At 36.8% G+C, this 17,716-nt stretch overlaps 1 protein-coding gene across 2 annotated transcripts in view; it reads left to right on the forward strand.

The window, feature by feature from the left end:
• NAALADL2 (N-acetylated alpha-linked acidic dipeptidase like 2) overlaps positions 1 to 17,716 on the forward strand; it is a 1,368,824-nt gene that overhangs the window by 103,417 nt on the left and 1,247,691 nt on the right. Inside the window, exons 1-2 of one of the 2 annotated variants that reach the window (XM_057500068.1) lie at positions 6,997 to 7,559; positions 10,275 to 10,337. The gene's annotated coding sequence lies outside the window, so the exon portion shown is untranslated. Of the gene's footprint in view, positions 1 to 6,996; positions 7,560 to 10,274; positions 10,338 to 17,716 lie in introns of those variants that run through there. The other variant, XM_057500065.1, reaches the window with a different exon arrangement.

Here is a 17,716-nt window from a genome sequence, read left to right on the forward strand (position 1 = left end):
TTTCATCTTTAATTGCAGTACTTTCAAAACAATGATCCTATCAATTCCTTTTCATACTCTTGGAATTGTTTGCTTGTTAGACTTAACTGAAAATAATGTTGATACATGTATTAGTTTCTTTTTTTTTCTGGTAAAAAAATATAATATGGCAAGTGTTCCTGCTTTACCTTGAATATTATTTTCTTCTCTTTTTCTAAATCAGTTTAAAAAATTATACCTGAAAAAAATCTAGATGAGGAGTTAATGAATGACTGATTTTGTTTTTGATTAGTTTTTAGATGTTTTAAATTCAAGATGAACTTCTTAAAATCGTCTTTTCTTCTTTGAAGAGGAAACATTTGTTTTGGTTATAAGAGAAAATTGGCACCAAGCAGTACATGGTCCCAACCTAAATAAATGCCTTGTGATTACTCCTTAATTGGTGATGCAATTGATTGTTATTCGATTGACTTGCTCATCTCCTTTCACATGTTTCTTTCAGATCTTTCAAGATTTCTGTCATTTAACTGATATTCTCCTGAAACCAGAATGTCATTAAAAAAATAACTCAAATTCTAATGACTATGGAGGCCACACAGGTTAAAATAATGGAGTGTGAAGATGATCTCTGGCAACTAACACAGGCCTCCATGTGAGAAAATAGGGAGTTGTGTGGACTCCAGAAAACTGGAGAATATTTCTTCTATTTAAACAGCTTCAGCCAAGTTTCATTCAGAGAAATGTCTATTTAGACAATTCTCTTTGGTGAAAATTACATAACAAAAATAATTTATTTCTGTCAATATGGTTGGCTTCTTTTACCTTTCTTTTTTTCACCCATTTCTATGTCTTTCTCTTTTTCCTCTCTTTTGAATTAACAAAAGCTCCTTAAACTATGATCTAATTTTTTCTGACTGTGACCAGTATTACAAAATTGATATCATCATATATTGATATGGATAAAATGAGAGTTCCTGTGGCCAGGATTCTCACCTGGCCGTGGTTGACTAGCTCACTGCACACCTGTGGGCAATACATGGCTGTTGACTCTATATAAAGAGCTCCACCCAGTGCTCTGGGCATGACATGGTGGCAGGGCTACAAGGCTGCAGGAGAGCAGAGCAGAGGCTGGAGTGGTGAGGACAGAGGCCCGGAGGACGGCTGTGCAGGATGGCTGCACAGACAGAGGGTCCAGAGGCAGAGACCAGCTTGCTGCATACAGACTTGCTCTGAGTGAATGAGATTTTAGTGACTGACCTGCCACCTGGAAATACAGTTGGGTATAACTCTTTCACCCCAAGAACGTTTTGCTGTCGATTTCTTTAGTCACACTGAATCCATAGCGAACTTGCCCAGGGCTGAAACCCATTGGCAAGACAATTGGCAAAAGTCAGCAGGGTTCATTGTTGACCAAGGAAAAAGACAGGCTGCCCTTATGGGAGGGGTGCTTCAGTGGGCTTCCCCTGTGAAAGGGGAAACAGTGGATTGTCCCCCAATGGGTATGTGGTCTGAGGTGGCTTGCCTCCTAGAGGACTGGGCCCCACCCCAGGACTGGAGGCAAGTGGACGTGACACCTGAGGTAGTAGGGGTGGCCCTTGGTATAGTAAGCAGATCCTTTGAGAAGCAGAGTGCCCGTGAGGCAGCAGGGACTGTGGGTTGGCTGCTTCTCACAGTCTTAAAAAGGTCTACAGAGGAGACCCAAGAAATGGCGGCATGAGAACATGAACTGCAAACTTCTGTGGATTCCCTGAGGAAGGAGATGGCATTGATGCAGAAGGCAGCACGAGATTGCCGACAGCAAGGTGCCATTGGAGACAAGATGGCAGCACTGCCAGGTGTTCTGAAGGAGGAAGAGGGCATCAAGGAAAAAGATGAATTTCTGAGGGAAGCACAGGCAGAGGTGGCATGAGAACATCAGCTGTGAAGCATTGAGCTGAAGGTAAGAGACCTTCTGAAGATTGAGCTGGCATTGTTGAGAGCACTGTAGCAGAGGAGGCACTCGGGGGAGTGGAGAGAAAGGTGCCGTCAGTCCCAGAAATGGGGGAGCTGGGGAAGGATGAAGGGGTGGTACTGAAGGCACTGGCAGCTCCTGTATTGAAAACACGCCCAGTGGTTGTAAAGAAAATAAAGACCCAGCAGCTGAAAGTTCCCCAAGGAGAGGAGCAGCCCCCTCCCCGGGTCATGGAGCACTCTATGGTCCGCCCCTATACTCAGGCTGAGCCGGGGGCTGTGGGACTTAGGGGTGGATGGAATTATTCTGTTGGGATCAGAGATGGGAAAGCTGTCTTCCCTGACAATGCAGCCTGCCTTGAGGCAACGATTACAAAATGCAAGGTGACCCATACAGTAGCTGAAGCAATGAGAACCAGGAAAGAAATAAGACAAATAAGACCTGTTACTCACAGGAGGCATATGAGGGTTACAAGGACCCAGATGTGGGTTGATTTGATATGGGCAGGAGTAGATGGAAGGAAATTAGACGGGAAGCCAAATAGGATCTTACTGGAGCTATGGCAACAGGTGAAACCAGAGCAGCAGTTCCAGCCATTAAGACCAAAGAGGCAGAGGTCAGAGACAGAGCCATGATTCCAGCCTGTGTGTCTGCAAGACTTTTTTTTTTTTTTTTTTTTTGCTGGAGAGGCTGGAGAACAATGTTTAAGCTTCCTTGCAGAGGGACCACTGCAGAGGACTAAGGGCACATAGATTGAGAGGAGAGAATCCTGGAGGGGTGGAGTGTGGATAAAATGAGAGTTCCTGTGGCCAGTATTCTCACCTGGCTGTGGTTGACTGGCTCATTGCACACCTGTGGGCAATACATGGTTGTTGACTATATAAAAAGAGCTCCACCCAGTGCTCTGGGCACGACGTGGTGGCAGGGTTGCAAGGCTGTAGGAGAGCAGAGCAGAGGCTGGAGTGGTGGCAGCGCCGAGGACAGAGGCCTGGAGGATGGCTGTGCAGGACGGCTGTGCAGACAGAGGAGCCCAGAGGCAGAGACTGGCTTGCTGCATGCAGACTCGCTCTGAGTGAACAGGATTTTAGTGACTGACCTGCCATGTGAAAATAAAGTTGGGTATAACCCTTTCACCCCAAGAACGTTTTGCTGTCGATTTCTTTGGTCACACTGAATCCATAGCGAACTTGCCTGGGGCTGAAACCCATTGGCAAGACAATTAAAAATTTTACAGGAATGTGGTTTAGCTACACTAAAATGATTGTAACTACCTCCTTGTTTCATGATGAACACATCAGATGGCATCCAATACAATTCTTTTTTGTCTTTGATGTATCAAGATAACTAAAGGCAATGATAAAATGGTAATATTTCTATGGCACATTGGAGAAAATGGATGAAGAAAGTTGCTTAAAGCTGGAAGTAAGCAGATGGGGGTTGAGGAGGCGTTCAGCCTGCCTGACTTGCAGAGGGCTGAAGGGATTATCGAAGCATACTGTACCATAGGCAAGGTAGGAGACTCTGAACTGAAACAATATCTTAATAGTTGTATATATGTAATGTCTTCAGATGAAAGTGAAAAATTCAGTCACTTAGAGTTTGTTTTTGTGACTAATCACAACTGGGTATTTTTCCAAATGAGGTTTCTAAGAGCTCATGGTGGATAATCAGCAAATTTCCAGAAGCCCAAGCTATTCAAATAATTGGATACATTTTTAACTTTTATCCAGGTGTCTGGCATCTTTTAACATAGTTACTATTTGCCACCTCTGTAATTATAAGCAAATAAACAAGAGCCTGAATAATAACAGCAGCTGCTCTTTGGGGGCACCTGCTATGTATCAGGGCTTCCTAAGCTTATTTATACATCCCTGAAAAACAATCATGATTATTATCCTCATTTTATGTATGAGGAGTGTGGGTTCCATAACTTTTAAATAAGTAGTAAAAAACTACCTAGTAAGTAGTGAAGCTAGGATTTATACAGGTTAATTTGATTCCAAAACCCGAAATAAATGTGTTTGTGACTACTCCTTAATTGGTGATGCAATTGATTGTTATTCTATTGACATGTGTTCTAATGGTGTTTGCCATGTCTATATCAAGGATTCTGATCTGTAGCATTTGTTGAATAAATGATTTTTGGGTCCCCAGTTATAAGCTTTCTGGAGCTTTCCTCTCACCATTTACCATGTTTGGCCTATATATCTCTTTATTCACCTCCAGCTCTTGTTTTATCATTCTCTTTGCCAGTAGTGACATTTTCCAGATAGGATATAGGGCATACTGGCTGTGCCAGTAGACTAGCATTCTATGCAGACACCCAGTCATGGCTTTGACCTCATTAACATTTGGAGCCTGGAACACCTGCCTTCAAATCCTAGTTTTCCTACTTTGACTTTGGACAAGCTATCTGACCTCTACTATATAACTCTGTGGCACAGTTTCTTCATCATTATAAAATAAGAGTACCTGCTCATTATATACTAATACTACCTGCATTATATAGGGTCTCTTTGAATATTAAATTCTGTAATAAGTGTAGAACACTTGACATATTGCCTGGTATATAATAATTAATATTTATTAGCTGTTATTTGTGATAACTGGGTCATGATCACTTTTTATAACTTCTATAGGAAACAATATTAGAGAAGTCTTAGTAAGATGAATTTTTAAACAGCTGGCTAGTGTTTACCAGTTACATTTTGTAACAAAATGTTTATTTGTAGTTTATCACTGAAATGGTTGGGTTATATTACAATCAATAATATTTGCTGTTCCGAATTTGAATGTGTTGTGACATATTACATGACAGTGGAATGAGAGGAGAAAGTTGTAATAATGCTTAAGGGCACTTGTTCTTATTCAGTAATTTTATTCTACTTTTGTTTGGATTTCTAAGAAAAAGATAGAAATTGGGGCACATCTGAATGATAGAAAAAAGTCTTTTATTTTTATTTCTTCAATGCAATTAAGCTTTTAGTTATCAAAATTTGATGTGTAAACTGTTTGGTCAAAGCTGTCTCAATTGCCAAGGAAGTTCAATGACAGGAAACTAAGGAAGAACTTTGCCTAGTTGGTGGGTTCTAAAGAATCTGTTCTAATGGTGTGAGGAACGTGCGTGGATGATATAAAACAATAGCCAATAAAAACTGCCATCATATTTTCCTGCAGTTATATTCAACTATAATTTTTTTTTATGTTTTAGGATTTCAGGGCAGATTTACAAAAAATTTCCACCTGGCCACAGTCCCTTTCTTGCTTTCTGTTTCATATTGAAAATGAGATGTATCATTTCTCGAAATGATAAAATAGACCCATAGATTAAGTTATGTCCCCCAGGCTACATCTGCCCTTCTGCTGTTTTCATAAATAAAGTTTTACTTATTTTTTATAATAATTTTTTATTAAGGTATTATTGATATACACTCTTATGAAGGTTTCACATGAAAAACAAGTGATTACTACAATCACTCATTATACCATCCCCCTGCATACCCCATTGCAGGAATTGTCCATCAGTGTAGTAAGATGCCACAGAGTCACTACTTGTCTTCTCTTTGCTACACTGTCTTCCCCATTATGCCCCACACACCATGTGTACTTAAATAAAGTTTTATTGGAACACACACAACCATGCTCATTTGTTTACATATTGTCTATGACTGCTTCACATTGCAAGAGCAAAACCTAATAGTTGCAACAGAGACCATATGGCCAGCAAAGCCAAAAATATTTACTATCTGGACTTTTACAGAAAAAGTTTGCCAATCCCTGTAGAAGAGAGACCAACTTGATGTTTCATATTTTCTCTGCAGGGAAGATTAGTTCTCCTCACTAGATTTTACTAACAGCATCAGTAGTATTGACTTAAAATGCTTGTTTTTTGTGTTAGTCTTTTCCTTTTCATTTAGATTATAAAATCATAGCATGATTATCATTGTACAAATATCCTTATAGAAAATATAAAACATTACCAAGATAGAAAAGAAGTGTGACTATTAAAATATTGAGTGGGACAACTGATTCATCTCTTGTATGGTCACATTATTTTGTGAAACAGCTGATTTGTTGAAGCAATTTATTAAGGTTAAACACATTGGATTATATAATTGATGTGACTTGAAAAGAAAATATAAAATTATGGGTAATGAAAAGCATTGAAACAAATAAGCTATCATGAACATCATCTAGTTAGTTTCCATTAGTGTCATGAAAAATAACCCATTTATTGATATTTGAGTTTATTTTGGTTTGTGTTTGTATGCATAGTATGCTTCTCCTATCATTCTTTATCAATTTGCCTCATACTTTTTATCACTTTTGCTCATTTAGTTCTAACCTTTTTAGTCATTATTTCCTTGACTCTCTGCATGTTTTTTAGATTCTTTTAGTTCTCTCTTAGTTTGAGGTCCAGAACTGATATCAGCACTTAAAGAGAACTCTCATCAGTGCAAGAGTCGTAGTGGGAGTACTCACTAACTCATTCAGTCTTGTGACGAGGCATTGTGCATCATCATTATCAGCAAAGAGAATACATGTAAAGGCCACCTCCCTGAAGTCTCTTTTCTCTTTTTAAAAGTAAATTGGAATATACACTGGGAGTGGGATTTACTAGGAGCAGAGAGAATCCAGTGAGAATTAGTCCTCTGTAACAATTTCAGAATTTCCTTTAGTTCATTTGTAGATAAGTATATTTTACCTGCTCTGGGAAATGCTGCTGATTATTTACAAATCAGAGATTAAAGAAGAAACCCCAAAGCAAGATGATGTATTTGCTTTTTGGTAAACTCGATTCTTTTTTGTAACCTTTGAAACATCCATTTTATGAGTGATAATATTAAAATTTGTACTCCCTATAGAGTATGTTGTTAATCATTATTGCTCTACTGGGCCTTAGGATTACCTGTCTGCATTGTAATACAGCTTTCCTTAATATTTACAAGTGAATACCAGTGGTTCCTAAGACATTTCATGTATTTCTATGAATGAAATGGAATTCACAAAAAATAAGGGCTTGCCTTCAGAAATAAACTCTAAAACACTAAATTCTTTTTAAAAATGTGTAGAACTTCTTAAACCAATGTTGGTTTTACACTTCTGACATGACCCTAATGGTTGTAATTTAATGCTCCAAAAGGTAGATGAAATCATTAGCTCAGGGTAGTTATAGTACCAAAAAAACCAGAGTAAGCAGTAGGTACTGCATTTCTAACTTATTTCAATTACTGGATACTTATTTATTAAGCCTCTACGTTGGAAAAGTACCTGAGAATATACTGTCAGGTCCTTGTCTTTGTACGGGGAAGACTGAAGACAGACATGAGCACCTGTAACTTTTTAGAGTGTGCAGATCCATTACTATGACCTTAGAAGCTCCTAACTTTTGCAGAGTGGAAAAGATACCAGAAATGGAACTTAGAACTCCAGAGGAAATTCAGGAAAACACCATACTTCTTGAAAACTTTCTTTATCTTAGTAAACTAGTACTAGTTGTCATGAACTGTGTTAGAAGCAGGACTTGGAGTGTGATGCAGAGCAGTAACTGATTTGGAGATACAGAGATGACTCCAAACTGAACTTCCCTGTGAAATTTTCACCTCTGCCAAGTTAGTACTATCAAGAGGTCAGTCATATTAATATTTTGAGTGTAGAGAAAAGTTGAGACTATTTTAAGCAATTGGTTTAATTCATAAAATATTTCAAAATATAAACAAATTTTTGGCCTAAAATTAGACTTGCGATATATCTCTTTTTGTTTGGGATAACAATATTTGGGATGCTATGTGAGTTCAGAGTGCTTTGTTGTTGTTTGAATGTATTTTATGGAACATTTCCAGAGTGGGGCAAATTAATTCAGCACTGAATGACATTATCACAGACTCCGTTTCTTTCTATCATTCTGCTCTGCCATCCTCAAGATGTTGGTTTTGTCCTCAGACTAACTTCTTTCATGTTCACATGTCCCGTCCCGCGGGACTATCAACGAGGGCCAAAACGAGAAACCTGCAGAAATGAAACAAGCAAGGGACACAAAGCACGACCAGCAAGACAGGATGTCTGATCAAGCTGGCACAGTTTATTGTTTGCAGGCTCAATTTATACAGGTTAGCAAGGAAGGGGTGGGTCAGAAGATAATTGGACCTTAGGTGGCGCCGGCGGGAAGGTGTAGAGGGGTGATTGGGCCTTGGCTGGCACCGGCGGGAGCAGAGGACCCGGAAGAGAAGCGGGGAGTTCGCCATCTTGTGGGCGGGGGCCCTTGGGAGGGAGGTTTTAAGGGTGGGGCCTTCCCCTGGGGCAGAGGATGTTCCTGAGAAGCAGGGTGTTGGCAGGGTTAGAAGGCCAGTGGAAAGAACAGAGGAGGAAATGTTGCTTAGCAATCTGACTGCAAGATCTATATTGATTTGGCTAGGAGAGCAGCTTTGCTTTTTCTAGGATACTGCAGAAATGATTGCTGTTGTCTTAACTTACATAACTGGCATTGCTTAAAGTCCATAGGCTCGCTCCCAACATTCACAGGATGAGTAGGTCAGTTCCAGGCATCATATTCATATAGAACAACAAGAGAAAAGGCGTTTTGTTAGGAGGGTGCAAACTGTTAGAAGCCCCAGAAGCCTTCTTTCTTATTGGCTAGATACCCTTAAATCAATCCTGGGCGCATAGTGGCCCAGTCACTATGGTTGGCTGACACTCATCTGGATTGTCCTGAATTTGGGCATAAGCTATCCTTTCCAGAGTTGCCTGAGAAAAAGACAGACACTTAATATGAATCAGGGCTCTGCCTAGCAAAGAAGAGGAATGAAATGATTTGGGTAGGAAGCCAGCAGTGTCTATTGGAAAAACATAGTATTTGACTCTAGGCCAGTGTTTCTAAACCCCGGTTGCACATAAGAATCACCTGAGAAGCCTTTCAAATATATTTTGATTTAATTGGTATGGGTTGCCACATAGATATTATCAGTTAAAATGAAATTCCCCCAGTGATCTTAATAAATAGCCAAGTTTGAGACCCACTGCTCTAGGTAAACTGAATACTGAATAGGAGACAAAAGCCTTCATGAATGCACACATTTAGCTGTTTAAGCAGTTTTTATTCACCCCTACTGCATATTAACAGAAAATTAACCACTGGCCAGACAAGTAAAATTACCAACACAAAATCTTAGACCACAGTTAGTCTGCCAATATGAAATGATGTTTACAATTATGTTCACTAAACATATTCCAAGAAAGTATATTTGGGTACTTAACCCAGACAACTTTCATAGCCAACCTGAGTTGGGGTTTTATGTAAAGGTAGGGAATATTAGTCTCATTTTTGTGGTGAGAGAACTGAGTTGCAAAGAAGCTATTAGTGTAAGAGATAGACCTAAAGTTCATATAGTTGTATACTGACAGCATTTCCTCCTTCTACTTATTGTTCCTACTTTTGCTCTGTTGTACTTGAGAAAGATGTCATTTGTGTTGGTCAAATGCTTCATAATCTGGTCAAAGATTCATAATTATAATAGCTGCCTTTTACTGACAGCATACTCTGAGCCAATAACCATGCTAGGTGCTTTATTTCTGCCCTAGCATTTATTTAATCATTGCAACAATCACACGGTTTTAGAAGTGGTTTTACACAAGTTGCTTTGCTACTATACCAAGCACTTAGCATATCATCAAAGAACAATTCAATGAATAAATGAATTATAATCTTTAGATTCCTTAACTTGGAGTGGCTCAAATTATAAACATTAGTGAACCTAACTTACTGATAATATCCTTTTCCTTAGGAACTTGAAATATAAAAATTAAATCCTTTAAGATATAGCTTAAATTGTACTATCTGATACTTACAAGCAAATATTGAATTACTGGAGAGCAGGCTTTGAGTTGTTCAGTCATACTCCATATGCTGTTTTTAATAAAAACAATACTCTTTTAATAAGAAAAGGTTTACATTTATTTATATACTTGCTGTAGAATATTTTCTCCTAATTGAAAGATAAGAGGAATATAAACTGGGCAATAGCTATTAAGGACTGGCTAGTTTCGTTTTTCATGGAGATAACATTTTCTGAATTACTGAGTATGATACTGAAAATGAAGGGCAAGTTCCTGGTTGGGGGAGAGTGTTAGAGTAGCCCCAGTACAGAATCTCATTAAAGCAGCTGTCAGGATTCCTCTATTTTACCATCACCTCCCTTATTCTGTAAGAAGCAACTGTCGTTTTGAGTGAGTGTACTGCCAAAGAGGCATTTACAAATAAATGAAAAATGTCACAATTGATTTCTCTCTGTCCAGAATACTGTGTGTCAACTTTGTCACAAACTGTCTCTGTTACTCTCTGTTTTAGATTTCCCAGCTGGACATTGGAAATAGCTTGTGATGGTTTAAGGTCTCTCTCATTTGACCCCAGGTAAGTCTCTATTGGTGACCTTTTATAAATATTTGTGAAACCACTAGCAGGTAAAGAAGGTAAAAACCTTTTTCCTTTTTCTCTTTGTAACTGTGTTTTTGTTGAAAAGTATTCAGATGTTAATATTGTTTGCTTACATTTTTGGATATTGGGGAGAATTATTCCATGTATTACAAAGCATGTATTACAAAGCATTGGAAGACTGCAATTATATTTCCTATTCTCTTACAAACCAATACAGTGGTTTGTTAATTATCATGCTCAATCTAATAATAACGCTACTAACAATATTACTTGTAAGAAGATATATGGGTGTACTTTTCCTCTGTGTTGAAATGAGTGTCTAAATTTTTATCACTCTATAATATTTTCTTGAATGAATAAGTCTTTCATGTAACATATATAACGTCATTGATATTCATTCATTATCACCATCACCATAAATCACTCAACCAATACTCCTCCCATTATGCTAATAACATTTTTGAAACTTACTTTGAGCCATATACTGTGCTAAGCAATTATATGAATTAGCTTATAGAAATTTATCAAAGTGGTACTTGAATCCTAAGTTAATATGGATTTGAAATAAAGTAATTAGAAATTGTTAGCAGTTTTTTTTTTTTATGGGTATTAAAGGAAAAATAAATCTTCATATAATTATACTTTGAGATTTTAATCAGTATAATTAGGGATCATGTTATCATTTAGATTATTTAGTTTTCTATTTGAAAAATCATGAAATAGACCAATTAGCAAATTCTGTTTTTCTTTGAAAATAGAAGTCAAGCAATTTACTCATTCATTCAACAAATATTTGTTGAGCACCTATTAAGTCCCAGGTGCATTACACTGATCACATGATAGTAAAGCATATGTATCTGCATCTCAAGAGCTTATAGTCTAATAGCAGTCAGTCAATAAAATAGGCAAGCATAACACAGTGTGATGAGTGAAGTAGGAGTAAGCATTCCTTACTCTTGGAAATATGGGATTGGAAAAGAGGTGATCGTCTAAGCCAGGCTAGGATGGATGGCAGGGGAAGGTGGAAGAATATTAAATTTGGTTAAAAAGTAATTTATGATATCTGCTATACAGTGCTTAAGATAGGGAGATATATCTAAAGAATTAAGGAAGGGACAGATCATGAATGTCTTCATGAGCCATATTTAGGAATTCAGATATAATTGTAAATAGTGGTAGTTAAACTGGAAAGATTTCATCTGATATTGGACATTCTTTTTAAAATCATTGGCCAAATTCTCACTGCACAAGCTTACCATATATAATAAAGGAAGGCAGCTCATTCTTCCTCCTTCATACCTGTATAAATGGAATACATTTCCTATAATATCAGGTCTCTGTGAGCAAGGACCTGGGCTAATTCAACTTACTCTTCCAGGATCTACTGCAGTACATTACACATAGTGGCCTCTTGATATTTATAGTGTAGGATAGTGGAACTGAATGTAAAACTGGAAAATGGATAGATTGACTCAACAGAGGCTCTCCCCAAAGACTGACTGCTTATGGTCATACACTCTTCTTTCCCTGGTCAGTTATCATAAATGACAGAAGTCCTTTCTACATTTCCTCTTTAACTTTGGATTTGTAAAAGTCTCCACTAAAGAAAATCAATATGAAATGCAATTTTAAAAATAAGCCACTGTGTCAATTAATATGCCAATAAATAAATTCTCTTTAAATGATCTAAAGAAAGGCATGAAGGAAACTAAGAATAAGAAAATAACTTCAGCTAAAGAAGAAATAACCAGTATATCCAGTTTTTATTAATTTATATTTTGAAAATAGTCAAAATACCATATACATTTTCTTTGTAACAAAATGAAATAACTGTTATTAAATTAATCTTGTATTGTAAGTTAATGTGTCAAGAAGGTAAATTTCAATTGTTTTGCAAGACAAAAAATAGTGAGGAACCCTTAAAAATTATGGTGATTCACAAGTCACAAAATTAATAGTGTATATTATTGTATAATGTGACACTTTGGATTCATTTATAAGATAAAATAGAAATAAAATAAATTAATCAATAAATTAAATACAATAAAAAGAGTCTAACCATTATAAATTTCTCCATTCTAGAGACTTTTCTTTGACCAGCTTTTCTGGGTCTATTCCTTTAAAATGTGCTGCCTTATGCTCACTTTGCTGCCAGATTGTCATTGAGACCAGTGGAGCATTTCTGTGAATATTTTTTGGTGTGGCCACATGAAATTCTAGAAGGACTATGAATACTCAGCCAAGGCTGCACTGAATAGAATATTAGCTCTCACGTCTTTTTAGTGGCCTAAGGGTAAAGAGACACAAACTGGTGGTTTCAATAAACCCAATAATTTTGGTAGGGAATTTAAAATACTTTTTCCCAAATGAAAATAACTTTAAAAAATATAAAACCTAATTACATAGAATATTTAAACAATCATGTAAATATGAATAAGGATTCCAAGTTGCATACAGAATTGTCAACCTTAGAGTAACCTGTTGACTAGGATAATGGTAACATTTAGCGAAGTGAAGAGGCAGTTGTCAAAGAAATGCTACTGGTGTTTTGGAACAACGGACATTTATCTGGCTTGCTATCAGTCAAAATATAGGTTAAAATAGCCAAATTAAAACAAGGTCTAACAAAAGAGTAGACAAGAGGCAGAAATGAGGCGAATAGAAATCGGGAATGCTGTGAAGAGGATGAAGATATGCTGGCCCCCAAATATGTCTCTTTTGCATAAGAATTATTTTGAGCTGGAGGCTTTTGAGTTCCTGAAATTCCTCATTTCCCCAAAAGCAGGGCCTCCCAAAAGAACTCAAAGGTCATTAAATTCCCTTCTGCAAAGCAATCTTGTCACCGCACCCAGACAGACATTGTCACAAACATCATATCCTCCATCTAGTCTCCTGAGTACACTTTTATCTGTCTAAAAAATCATTATATTTTCTGTAAGTGCCCTTTCTCTCCTCTCCCTTTATCCTAGTAAATTGAGTGTATAGACCACAAATTCTAACCACCCCTTTGTGTTACTCATCTCTTAGTGCTTTCTTGTGTATGCCCAATGCACATGTTAATGAATTTCTGTTGATTTTTTTTCTTGTTAACCTCTCTTTTCTAATTAACAGGGCCTCAGTCAAAGAACCTAAAATGGGTAGAAGGAAGAATGATATTTTTTTCCCCTGTCTTGCAGTTGACTGCCTATTGTTCCATAACACACTAAATACTAAGGACTTCACTTTAGGAACATTTAGTTTAGGAACTTGCTCCCCCACACGTGCAAGGTCAACACTTGAATCTAAACTAACTCTTGGTATCTGATCTCAGTTGAGCAACCCTGCTTCTGGTCTAAATATGGTCCAGGTGAAATACACTAACAAATGAAGAGATCAAAGTTGAACCATAGAGGCATTCTGAATGTCCTCAGAATCCATCAAAAATGTGTTTTTAGCAAAAATGTGACCGTGTGCCATTAGCAGAAGGTGTGAATTTCTGATTAGTAAAATAAAAAGTTGATACGAGTTTATATCTTGATAAGCCCATTGTAAGTCGTAAATATCATAGTTGAAAATGCATGTAATACCGCTAACCTACCGAACATCATAGCTTGGCCCAGCCTTTAAACTTGCTCAGAACACTTAGATTAGCCTACATTTGGGAAAAATCATCTAAGAGCCTATTTTATAATAAAGTATTGAATATCTTATGTAATTTATTGAATACTGTACTGAAAGTGAAAAACAGGATGGTTGTATGGGTCCAGAATGATTGCATCGGTTGTTGACCCACCTGATCACATGGCTGACTGGGAGTTGTGGCTCACTGCCATTACCCAATCACAAAAGAATCATACTACATATCATGAACCCAGGAAAAGACCAAGATTCAACATTTGAATTACAATTTTACGGAATGCATATTACTTTGCACCATCAAAAAGTCACAAAATCCTAAGTTGAAACTTCCTAAGTTGGGGACTGTCTGTACTTCCTATAATGTAAAAAAGAGCCCAAAGAAATCAGCCCCAAATTCATAACACCTTATTATATACATATGCATATATAATAAAATATATATAATATCTTCAACAAGTAGGAATTTCTAATAAATAATACAAAAATGATTATTTCCTTTACTATAAAACAAGAGGTCAAGCAAATAAGAAAATTCAGTAAGTCCTTATATATTTGGAGTAGGGAAGTGAATCAAAAGTTCACAAAACAGAATTTTTGTAGGAAGAGAAAGAAATTTAAAGGAAAAAGAAAAAAAAGGCAGAAGATGTGACCAGGCTTTCTAGTGGGATGTGTAAACAGCTGCAAACTGGACAAGTGGTGAAGGGATGGCTTCTGGCTGGGCCAGGTGTGCAGCAGTAAGGCATCGTTGTTTAGGGGTCATTTCCTATACTGTTGGTTTCCTTTTACTTCCACCTTCTGACTCTGACAGCACCCATTCTGTACCATTACCTTGGCAGGCAGCCTTAATGTTCGTCTTAACAAATATTTTTTGCCAAATTTCTCCTTACATTACCAAAGGTAATTGTTAAAAGACTTACAGAGCAAGTGAAACAAAATAAAACAGTTTTCTATGTAAACTGTGGTAATCAGGACACGACTAGCAGGAAGACCTCTCATGAATTTTATACACAACATTAGAAGCTGACTTGTTGACAAGGAAAACTTTAATTATTTTTAATTGTCTCAACAAAGGGGGTGTAAACTTCTTCCATTTCATTACAGTTCATTAAATGTGTCTGTTCATGCTAACAGGGCCAGTTTGGCTTCTCTTTTTCTTTAAGATGGCTATACATATTTCCAAGAACTGAGACAAAAGCAGTTCTCTTGCATTATAAGACAGTCTTTTCCCAGCATAGCAGTGTGTCTCCTGACAACTTGTTGCCTGGAGACTGGGAACTTTACATACAGGTTTCTTAATGACAGGTATTTTAAATTTTTCTATAGAAAATTCAATAGACTTTTCTTCTCTTAGTAGCTGTATCCCATCTATGTACCTTTTCCAAATGGAGATGGAAGGGGAGAATTAGAACAACCCTCAAAACTGGAAAACACAGTTTCTGTTTGGGACACATCTCTGTCCCACTGGAATTCAGGTTTTTCAGAAAGTAGAACCAAAGCTTTCTTACATTTCTGTCTCTTACCATATTGCTCTTCTTTAACTTCAAACTCATTGATATTTATTCCTAAAATATTAAAATTCAGGTAACATGAATTTGAAAAAAAAACTTTTCAGAGGTTCCATCCTCTCAATACCTATTATGCCACACACTACATTCCATTTATTTTTAAATCCATTTTAATTTTGGAATGAAGTAAGTTAAAAATTATGAAAATTTTGTGAACAATTCTGGTAACAGTATTTTTGATCATATATCTGAATGAATTTTTGTGAAATTTTCATGCTGATTTATTTTCTTCTAAATTAGAAAATTGTGATGTGTAATGACATATGTGCTAAAGCACAGATTCAGGTCAAAAAGATGAAAGGCAATGGTTAAAGAGCAGGAAGGTAACGGTCAAAGGATTTGACAGCTGACTGATGTTCATGTAGTAAATTTAAATTGGGTTAATCAGTCAATCATCATGTCTTGAGTATGCAGCATGTGACTGGAAATGCATTGGATGCTATGAGATAGTTTTTTAAAACAAAAAACTTACTGGACTCAATTTGTGGTTTTAGTAATTTTGGAATGTAGAGGACTTCAGTATGTTTCCTGCTACTGAACTGTTTACAATTATAGGAAAACAAAATAGGCAGTGAAAAAATAATACAAAACTAGGAAATGGGAGCACATATTTAAATAGATGCTAATTATGAGGCAAAGACAGTGACAGTGTTTTTGAGAATCCTTAAGCAAGGGTTTGATCTGTGTGCTGCAGAATTTTCACAGAAGGCAGTTTAGGGGTAATATGGCTTGAGCAGGACAATGACAAACGGGGAGAATTTGAGTAGATGAGAGAGAGAAATAGAAACTTTTCTGAGGTGACCAAACAGCATGGATCACAAAGGCAGTCCTTCAGCAGATACTGTCAGGGAGCATGGCGATGCAAGAAGACGTTAGTGACTGTAACAGGATTTGCCCTGGGAAGTTACTGGATGTGAAGAGAAGTAGGCAGAGTCAGCGCCTTCAAAGCCAGGTGGAGTACTTTAAACCCAGGCAATAGAACACTGTCAGCTCTTGAGCTGGAAGAGTTGTTAAGAAAATAGGCTCTTCTGTGAAATGAGCCTGGGCTGGGATGAGAGGCAGTGTGGTTAACCCGCTGGAGGGAGCTGTGGACGTCTATGTGGAAGATAAATAGGTTGAATTGGGGGGAGAGTGATGGGAGTGAATGAAGAAATACAGTGTAAGTAATTAAACTATATTTTGCTGATACTTGCTTCTTATTTACAAATATAGCACAATAATTAACACATTCCAGAGACAGTAATTAGCAATCAGGTTAAATTACTTTGATTACCTCTTCTACAGTTAATGAAAAACATTTTTAAAAGCTACCTCCTAAGATGTTTTATAGATTACAGTTTCTCCTTTGCTTTTACTTCATTCTTTTCCTCTCCCTCCCCTACGTCTTTCCTCTGTGTTCTTTCTCAGTTTGCCTTCTAAATGAACAAAGTTTTAGGGTGGGTTTTTTTTTTTTTCCTCGATAATTATTTTTTATTGAAGGGTAGTTGACACACAGTATTACATTAGTTTCAGGTGTACAACACAGTGATTCAACATTTATATACATGATAATTCTAGGTACAAGCTATCACCATACCAAGTTGTTACAATATTTTGACAATATTCCTTATGCTATACATTACATCCCAGTTACTTATTTATTTTGCAATTGGAAGTGTGTTTATATATATATATATATATATATATATATATATATATGTTTTTTTTTTTTGTGAGGGCATCTCTCATATTTATTGATCAAATGGTTGTTAACAACAGTAAAATTCTGTATAGGGGGGTCAATACTCAATGCACAATCATTAATCCACTCCAAGCCTAATTTTCGTCAGTCTCCAATCTTCTGATGCATAACGAACAAGTTCTTACATGGAGTACAAATTCTTACATACTGAATAAGTTACATGGTGAACAGTGCAAGGGCAGTCATCACAGAAGCTTTCAGTTTTGTTCATGCATTATGAACTATAAACAGTCAGTTCAAATATGAATATTCATTTGATTTTTATACTTGATTTATATGTGGATACCACATTTCTCTCTTTATTATTTTTAATAAAATGCTGAAGTGGTAAGTAGATACGAGATAAAGGTAGAAAACAGAGTTTAGTGTTGTAAGAGAGCAAATGTAGATGATCAGGTGTGTGCCTGTAGACTATGTGATAATCCGAGCTA

Source organism: Manis pentadactyla, chromosome 1 (genome assembly GCF_030020395.1).
Source record: "Manis pentadactyla isolate mManPen7 chromosome 1, mManPen7.hap1, whole genome shotgun sequence".
Taxonomy (NCBI): domain Eukaryota; kingdom Metazoa; phylum Chordata; class Mammalia; order Pholidota; family Manidae; genus Manis; species Manis pentadactyla.